Raw genomic sequence first — 9,067 nt, 5'->3', positions numbered from 1 at the left:
GACGGCCGACGATGTGAGGCGACGGGGGGCGGCGACGTACGGGGACGGGCCGGGGGCGGCACGCGCGCGATCGACGATGGGGACGGCGGGCGCGCGTGGCGACGGGGGCGGGCCGGGATCGGACGACGGGCGTGCGTGACGGCCGTGGGCGGCGACGGGTCCGGGGACGGCGATAGTGACAGGGACGGCGACGGCGACTGGCGCATGCGACGGGGGCGGTGACGGGGCGACGGGCGCGGAGGCGAAGGGGACGGGCGCGACGACGAAGCACAAAGAAGAAACTAACTGAAATTTTCGTATGTGATATACTCCCTCCATTCCTAAATATAAGTCTTTGGAGTGATTCCACTATGAACCACATACGGATGTATGTAGATGCATTTTAGAGTGTAGATTCACTCATTTTACTTCGTATGTGGTCCATAGTGAAATCTCTACAAAGACTTATATTTAGGAACGGAGGGAGTATATAGGAGGGGCCTTTAGTACCGGTTTGTATACAAAGTGCATCTAGTTTTGCCGTAACCCTCTCAACTTTTTTGCATATGCTATGTGGGTGATATAATGATAACATGCCAACTTTCAACATTTTCAGAGTTCATTTGTAGTGCTTTTCAATTTCAGGGTCATTTAGCTCAAAAAATCAGTATATGCATGAAAAATAGAAAATGAAGGCAAAAATGGTTAAAAGTTGATGACGTGGCTTTAAATGGTGCATACTGAATGCACAAAAAGTCTGAAGGTGTTAGAGTATGTAATGGGCCTAATGGGTTCGTAAGTCTTAGGGTTAATTAGAGATAAGGGTCACTTACTTAGGGGTCAAGTAAGCCTTGCTTGTAAGTCAAGTAAACCTCTCTATATAAAAAGAGAGGAGATGTATCAATCTAATCAAGAAAGAATTAAGAAGGAAATCCCTTCCCTCTTGCCCGGCCGTGGGTAAAAAGGCCCCTGGCCGGCCCTCTCGCGCCCTCCTTCTAGCAACACCATAACAATTTGGTATCACGTAACTCAGTTCCGATCATGTCTTCGCTGCCGCCAAACCTGTCGCTTCCGCTGCCGACCGTCACCACCGCGCCGCTAGCCATCTACACCGAGCCGCTGCCCTTCCCGTCTGCACCGCTGGTCGCATCCTCTGGCGCCGCCACGGCCTAGATGTCGGTGCCCTTCACCGCAACACCGGTCGCTGCCTACATCTCGGAGAAGATCACCGGGGTCCTCAACCTCGTCACAGCCATCCATGGGATCCAGCTGTACCTGGCCAGCCCCTACGGGCCGCCGCCGAACCCCTGCGCCGACCGCCGCCACCGGGACGCCGGCCCTGCCGTGGTACTCGCCGCATCCAGGGGCCTCCCGGCGTTCGTTGGGACGCTGCAGCCCCGCAGTGGCCGCAGCGGCCGGCGTCGGCTCCCGCTGGACCTCCAGCACCCTTCGCCGCTCCCGTGCAGCCATGGCTGCCGCCGCACCAGGCGTCCTTCGCAGCGCTCGCCGGGCCACCGCAGCAGTAGCTGCAGCTGCCATCCATCGCCACCACCACCCAGTCCTGGCTGCAGTGGCACTCGCCGCTCCTGGCGGCGCTCCGCCGCAGCAGCCACTGCTGCTGCCCGGTGCACCACCGCAGCAGCCGCTGCAGCTGCAGCAGTCACCGTCGGTTAGCTCCGGCCCCACATCGACCGCGTCGGCGGGAGTCCCGCTCCACCAAGTCCAGTCCCTGTCGTCGCCGTCACCGCTTTCGTCTTGGATCGCTACCCACCACGTGTCAGCAGCGGTGAGGCTGCAGGCTGCTGCGCACAGCCTCCTAGCGCGTCGGCGTGTGCGGGAGATGCGTGGTCTACAGCTGCCGCTCCTCCAAGTTGCCCTTCGCTGCGCAAAGGACCTCGATCTTATCCGCTGCGTCGGGGATCTTGGGCATGTGGTTTCCCCCACGGACGGCGGGCATGTTGTTTTCCCCATGGGCAGCGACCTCAAAGTCTGCGACATCGGCGGTTGGGGGCGCACCCCTCCTCATCATTCTCCATCGCAAGCCCTCCACTCTTCCCTATGCGGTGCAGACCAACAACCATCCAGCAGGGAGAAGGCATGGTGTCACCGACAGCAGCGCACCGCGTAACACCACTGCATTCTGCCACCGGCCGCCGCGAGGGCGCCTCTGCTGGTCTCTCTTGTGACCACTTCCCGGTGGTCATACACATGCACTCCTTTTGTCTAGGTGGTGTCCATGGGATCCAGGTGGTTGTACACGTGCACATCCGACGTGTGGATAGTGTCCACTTTTTGTTAACGGGTGCAAAATAAAGCGTCCCAGTCCATTTCAGGTTGAGAATAATAAAACAAGCCGAGATGTAAAAGGCTTGTTTTTAGGTGTTAGGTTTGTGTTGCTCGAGTCATGGTTATAAGTTGGTTAGGCTGCAGCTCGAGGACAAGCTGCATGTCCATGTGGGGTGTAGTGTTAGAGTATGTAATGAGCCTAATGGGCTCGTTAATCTTAGGGTTAATTAGAGATAAGGGTCGCTTACTTAGGGGTCAAGTAAGCCTTGCTTGGGAGTTAAGTAAACCTCTCTATATAAAGAGAGGAGATGTATCAATCTAATCAAGCAAGAATTAAGAAGGAAATCCCTTCCCTCTTGCCCGGTCGTGGGCAAAAAAGCCCCCGGCCGGCCCTCTCGCGCCCTCCTTCTAATAGCACCATAACAGGAGGAATCTTTATGTGTAAACATGTAAAAATATATATCAAAAATACATTGATCATCAATGATCTTTTTGTCTAGAATTTGAATTGTCAATATGAATCTTCACCGGTTTAAGAACCGGTGAAGATTCCTATTGCGGCCACAGATCCTACACATAGAGTTCAATGAAGACCAAGTGCTCGTGATAGTTTGAGAAGTAACATATTTAAGGTGGTAAAAACCTTGTTATCGGAGCGAGGTGGGACTAAAAAACTGTTGAAGAAAGAATAAACTAAAAAACTCTAGTACCGGTTTGTGGCATGAACCGGTACTATAGGTCATGATGGGGCCGCAGCCTACCACCACCTCTTTAGTACCGGTTCGAGGCACGAACCGGTACTAAAGGTTCGACACGAACTGATACTAATGAGAGCCGGTTCTATTACAAACCGGGACTAAAGAGTTGAACATAAGACCCTTTTTCTACTAGTATTTAGCTACCATAAGCTAACCACCTATGCATTGGGGAGTATAATTGCTATAATGTGCTTAGCACCTCATCTAAGCATTGATGCATTGGTAGCAGCCTTAGAAGGAAAAAACCCGTATTAGCCTGTAAGAGTTCATGAGTCTAGCATTTTCTATAAAAATTACTGTTCAAAAGTCTTGTTCACTGTGGTAACAATAAAAATAGTCGGTAGGCGGACATTAATTTCGGAAAAGCAAAGCAAGATCCTTATTCAGGAACATAGGTGTGTACTAAACCGATTCATTAGATGTCATAGAATGTAATTCCAGGATATAATAATGAACCGTGGAAGCATATTAAGGAAGCACTACACTATTTTTTGTGTGTGTCTGTGTGTGTGTGGGGTGGGGTGGGGGGGCTTCTGATCTATTCATCTAGTACGCTATTTGTAAGTCTAAACAAACCAAATTAATTGAACTGCACGTGAAAAGTCAGTATAACCATACTGACCAAAGCAGTACATCGGTCTTGAGGCACATTTGTTTTTGCATCCATTGTATGGTAGTTGCATAGATCAAATTAAAGACGGTGATGTTTCCCTTTATTAAAAGGAGCAACAGGTAGAAGAAAAGATAGTTGCTTCAATAACCGAGAGAAACATCACCATGAACTTGGGCAAAGAAGACATAGATACATATGCAGATACCCTGCACACCAACAATATATGCAGAGATAATCTAGAATTTCTTCGGTAATGGATGTGAAACTTGGCAACCACTGTGTAATAGAAGTACTCATTTTCAGGTCTAAGCTTGGGAGGCATCGAGGAATGCAGCAATACGTACATCTGCTGTGACTGTATATCTCTATCGACCGATGGTATTGTGTTCCTTGCTTCTCATCTCCTGCGGCGCTTTGGGCACTCATCTGAGGAATAATACGCAACAAAGTAACCGTTGCAGCTAGATCCCCAATTCCCGTTCTTGTATTCATCTTCGGCAGCTTCGGTGAGCATGTTACCGAAGTCGACACGAAGGCCATGCTAGGCTGGGGATAGATAGAAAGAGACAATACAACGAGCTACCGGCAGAAGTTCTAATTGCGTAGTTGCTCAAGCACAAAGTAATTCAACAACCAATACATCTCTGGCAACGTTGTTCCACACTTGAGGGAACCCATCCACCTTTGACCTAGGCAGCCGCCACCTCCAAAAACCTAAGGTTTTCTGCCTCCCGCCGGCGCCGGTGCCGGTCCGTCCCGTCTCCGGTGGCCTTAGGGCCATGGAGACGGAGTGGATCTCAGCCCTTGCCGGTGGGAGGGCTCCGTTTTTAGATTATTTTTTTTTCAACCTTTGTTAGGGTTTGTATCCTGCTCAGGAAGGCGAGACGGCGGCGGCTCCCTGAAGATGGAATAAAGGTCTCCCCGCCTAGCCGCCGTTCCGGTGATGCGTTTAGCATCATCGGTGGGCGTGTGGATGTGTGTCTCTGGCGGATCTGTCTTTGGTGGATTTGCTCGGATCTGTTCGTCGTTCGTGTTCGTTTGTGTGTCCTCAGGTTGGATCCTTTTGATCTACACTCTTCATCTGCGGCGGTTGCTGTTCTGGTGTGTTTGTTCTATGCAGCCTTAGCACGACGACTTCCCGACTGTCTACTACAACAACGTTTGCCCGGCTCCGGCGAGGGAGGGGCGATGATAGCGGCGCGCCTTCGGCTCGCTTCAGTGCTTGTAGTCGTCGCTAGGTGGTCTACGGATCTGGATGTAATTTTTATTATTTTCAGTGTTCGTTGTACTACCTTAATTGAAGACGAATAGATTGGAAGTTTTTCCCGAAAAAAAAAACGTTGTTCCACACTTAGTTCTATGTGTGTTCCTTTTTTTTTGGCGGGTGACTATGTGTGTTCCGTTAACTCGCCAGGTTAACATTTGAGTCCTTTGATCCTTTCTGCTCGGCAATATTTTCTTCCTCCACTGAGGTCCGAATTAGTAGGTCCATTGGTCACAATCACGTTCATAAATCAGTACATGCTGATCTCTGGGCATATTGGCTGCAGGGTTGATACATTGGACCAGATTTAGCTAAAGACGCTGCTATTGCTTGAGGAAAGTGGATATTTTGAGCTCGAGTGTACTATACCCTCCATTGTTTTATATATTTCACTGTATGAAAAAATATATGCAAAAATCAATTCTAAACAATGTATTACCCAAGGTAAACCCGATTCCCCCTCGCTAGCAAATGGGCTGGCCCATATAATTTATCTTGGGTCTTGTTTGGTTTTTTGGGTTTTTTTCATTTTTATTTTTATCTTACCATTTATTTTTTAATTTTTTAATTCCCAGCCTTTTTTGAAATTTGGATCCTTTTTCCATTTTAGGAACCTTTTAGTAATTTTGTGAACTTCGTTTTTTCAATTTTGTGTGTTTTTTAGTAATTTCGCATATTTGGCGAACTTTTTTCAAATTCAAGAACTTTTCTGGTGGTTGGTGGTAACCCATGTATTGGCATAGTTGGTCTTGTATTAGCCCACCTAATTATTGTGGTAGGTCATGGAGGGACTTTCGCTCATCAAATCCTATTCCGCGCTGGTTAAGGCGTTAACCGTACAAATCCCTCACACATCCCATACGCTAGTTCCTATGTCAGCCGACCGTGTAGGTTTTATTTTTCGCATCGGCTTTGAGAACCTTCTAGAGTGTTTCCCTGGGTTTTTTGGGCAGTTTTCTTTTGGGTTTTCTATGACGGGGTTTGTTCTTTTATTCTTTTTCTTTCATTTTTTCATTTTCCTTTTTATTTTTTTGTTCGTTCTTTTTGTTTTTTGTCTCTTTTTTTATTTTTATTTTTATTTTTAAAATCTACAAGCATTTTCAAATTAGCAAACCTTTTCAAATTATTTTTCAAATGCATGAACTTTTTCAAAATGCTTGAACTTTTTCGAATTGACAAAAAAAATTAAGTTGTTCTTATCTTGAGACAAAGACAGCAGAAACATAAACAACATAGGGAGCGAGCAGAGGCGGGCAACGAGCAAGCGCGGGGTGAAAAGATTTAATGGGCCGTGTCCTATGCATGGCATTGAGGAAAGTATCGTTTTCCCCCTGAAATCCTCTCTGATGGATCAATTCCCCCCTCAACTCTAATACCGGATCAATCAGCCCCTCAAATCTCTAAAACCGGACCAATTCCCCCCTAAAGTGGTTTTGAACTTGATTTTGAGTGGTTTTGACCCAGACCGCGTACCCGCTCTGCTCTCCTTTGTTTCGTCTCGCTTCAGGTGGTGCCAGTCAGCATCGTCGAGTACGCGCTCCAGGGCTCCGCCTCCTTCCCGCGCGACGCCTCCACTGACTCATCCTTGTCCTCCTCCACCTCTAGCTGCTAGGCCGGGAATGAGAAGAGGATGAACTGGAGCTCCTTCGACATCGGCGAGTACCATGTGGCCGTCGCGCAGTGGTGCCGGGGCGAACGCGGCCACGCAGACCGGCGAGAGACGCCGTCGGCACCGGGGCCCAGAGCCGTCTCCGCCACAAGAGCCTACGACGGAGCTCGAAGACGACGAGATCACGTTGCCGCCATCCTCCAGCAGCCCCGACACGCTGGAGATGCTCATCGAGAACGACGCCTGCGTGGTTGCCGCCTCGAACACCGTCGCCGCTCGCCGGGAGGAAGAGAATGCGGGCCTGGTGCAGCAGAGCGTGATCACGGGCGGCCGGATGAGCGCGTCGACGGTGCTGATGCAGTTCGTCTCCTGCGCTGGCCAAGCGGGATGCCGGTCAGTGCAGTGCGAGGCACACAGAGCGGTTCCCGCACTGGGCAGTCGGACTTGAGCAGGAGCATGGCATCAGATGGCTTCTCGGGAAGCATCGGCGTCCGTGTAGGCATGGAGTGGGAGTACTTCTGCGGCAGCCTGGTCGAGACCATGAAGACGGCAAGCGGCGAGCATGCCGGCCACGGAGGCGAGCTGGGCGCACTGAAGACGCGAAGTGCACGGCCATAACCGAGAGAAGTGCACGATCTGGGTCAAAACCACTCAAAATCAAGTCCAAAACCACTTTAGGGGGGAATTGATCCGGTTTTAGAGATTTTAGGGGTTGATTGATCCGGTATTAGAGTTGAGGGGGAAATTGATCCATCAGAGAGGATTTCGGGGGGAAAACGATACTTTCCTCCATGGCATTCTATGCTCTGAAACGTCCTATTGCTGATGTCGCTGCCTCCACGTGGCCTGTTCTTGCCGCCATTGCTGCCATGGGTCAGCGTTGTTCCATTGCTGCCGGCGCTGCCTTCATGGGCCAGCTTGTTCCACCAGGATCACTCCTTCATGAATTCTTCTCAATTTCCTCATATTTTTCTTTGATTCACGTCCTGGTGTTCAGTTTCTTCCTCCTCCATTATTCATGTTTCCTTGGGTTGCTTGACATGGCTGAATATTCTACAGTTGTGTATCATGTGTGTGATGTCAATCTACTGAAGTTCCATTACAATATTCTAACCCTATCTGATTGTTTAGATTCTTAAAACAACTTTTTATGATAAATAGTTTGTCTCCGGACAAAGAGGGACCATAAGGAGAGTAGGAGCCGAGGAAGATCTCAGGTGACTACTGATAATATTCATCTTTATTACTTTCATGTGTGAATTTTCTAATATTTTCTAATATTTGTTGCAGCCTTAGAATGAACTGGAGATGGGGAAAATATAATTAGCTACGCCCAGGAGCTATTTTTTGCATGAGGAATTGAGATGTTGTGTACTTGTGTATTTTTACTATTGAATTTGCAAACTTCTTGTTGCACTTCGTAGGAGTAGGATGTGCATGCGTGCGTTCATAGGGATGAGTGTATATACGTATGTATGAATGTCTACGTGCGTACTTTGTAAACAAAAACTTCAGATTTTGCAGGCAACCTTTAGGTGGGTAGTCTCTCGGGAACCTTTCAGGTTTGTAGGCTTGATTTTTGTTTATATAACCTCCATTTAGAAACAAAATAAAGAAAATAAAATGTTTTAATAGTTTAATCTGAAGCTTCATGAACTGATTTGTTTATTTGGAAACAATCTGTAGTCACTCCAAGGCATACGGAGGTTAGGTATGTCTGCCTTGCTGTTAGAGTTATTCAAATATTAGTTTAATACTTATGCTTCGATATACACCTCTAATTGAATCAATGGTGAAGATTAAAAAGTACGCCTTCGCCTAAAATGGCATGATGGTCAAGGTTTAAGCTAATCGTATGTACGCATTGTAAAGCCCCAAACAAACCCGACGGTTTACTCCTGTCGGGATCTAGACTGGCCCCACAGATCATCACTAGTCTTTTCTATGCACTTTGTTCTCACTACACATTGTAAAGCTCAGGACACACCCACCGGTTACTGGCCTTTACTCCTGACGGGATCTAGACCAACCCCATAGATCACCACTAGTCTTTCTTGCGCACTTTGTCCTTACTCGTGCGCACCTAGGAGAAACTTCCCAGTTGGTCACCCATCCTAAGATTGCTCAAAGTTGAGCACACTTCATTTTAGAGTTCAGAACAAACTTCCCAGTCGGTCATCCATCCTGAAATTGCTCCGAGTTGAGCATGCTTAACTTTGGAGTTCTTCTCGAATGGGATCCCGGAAAAGGAATTCCTTGGTGATATGAGTATTCTATCATCCATATTAAGCCAGGCTCTCACACACATGGCATCGAAATTACTTGGTGTGACCATGCCCCGTCCTCGTTCGTGTGGACAAACATTGCGGGGGGTAATCTATAGACGTCATTGCCAAACGCCCTTGCCATGGTGATGCGTCTTCATCCTCCCTTCCAAATGAGCTCTCTAAAGTAGTCGCTGCCTGGGCGACCAAGGGGTCACTTGGCAAGAACACACCCTGACCTCCTTTCTTTCTTTGACAGAGCACACACATGGATGATGCTTCAATCCTTATCCA

General features: G+C 48.4%; 1 pseudogene; it reads left to right on the top strand.

Annotated features, from left to right (window-relative positions):
- Positions 1-1,152: 1,152 nt before the first annotated feature.
- On the top strand, positions 1,153-7,127 carry LOC119350108 (annotated as a pseudogene).
- Positions 7,128-9,067: the final 1,940 nt, after the last annotated feature.

Source organism: Triticum dicoccoides, chromosome 1B (assembly GCF_002162155.2).
Source record: "Triticum dicoccoides isolate Atlit2015 ecotype Zavitan chromosome 1B, WEW_v2.0, whole genome shotgun sequence".
NCBI lineage: Eukaryota > Viridiplantae > Streptophyta > Magnoliopsida > Poales > Poaceae > Triticum > Triticum dicoccoides.
This window is presented reverse-complemented; position numbering and strand designations above follow the sequence as displayed.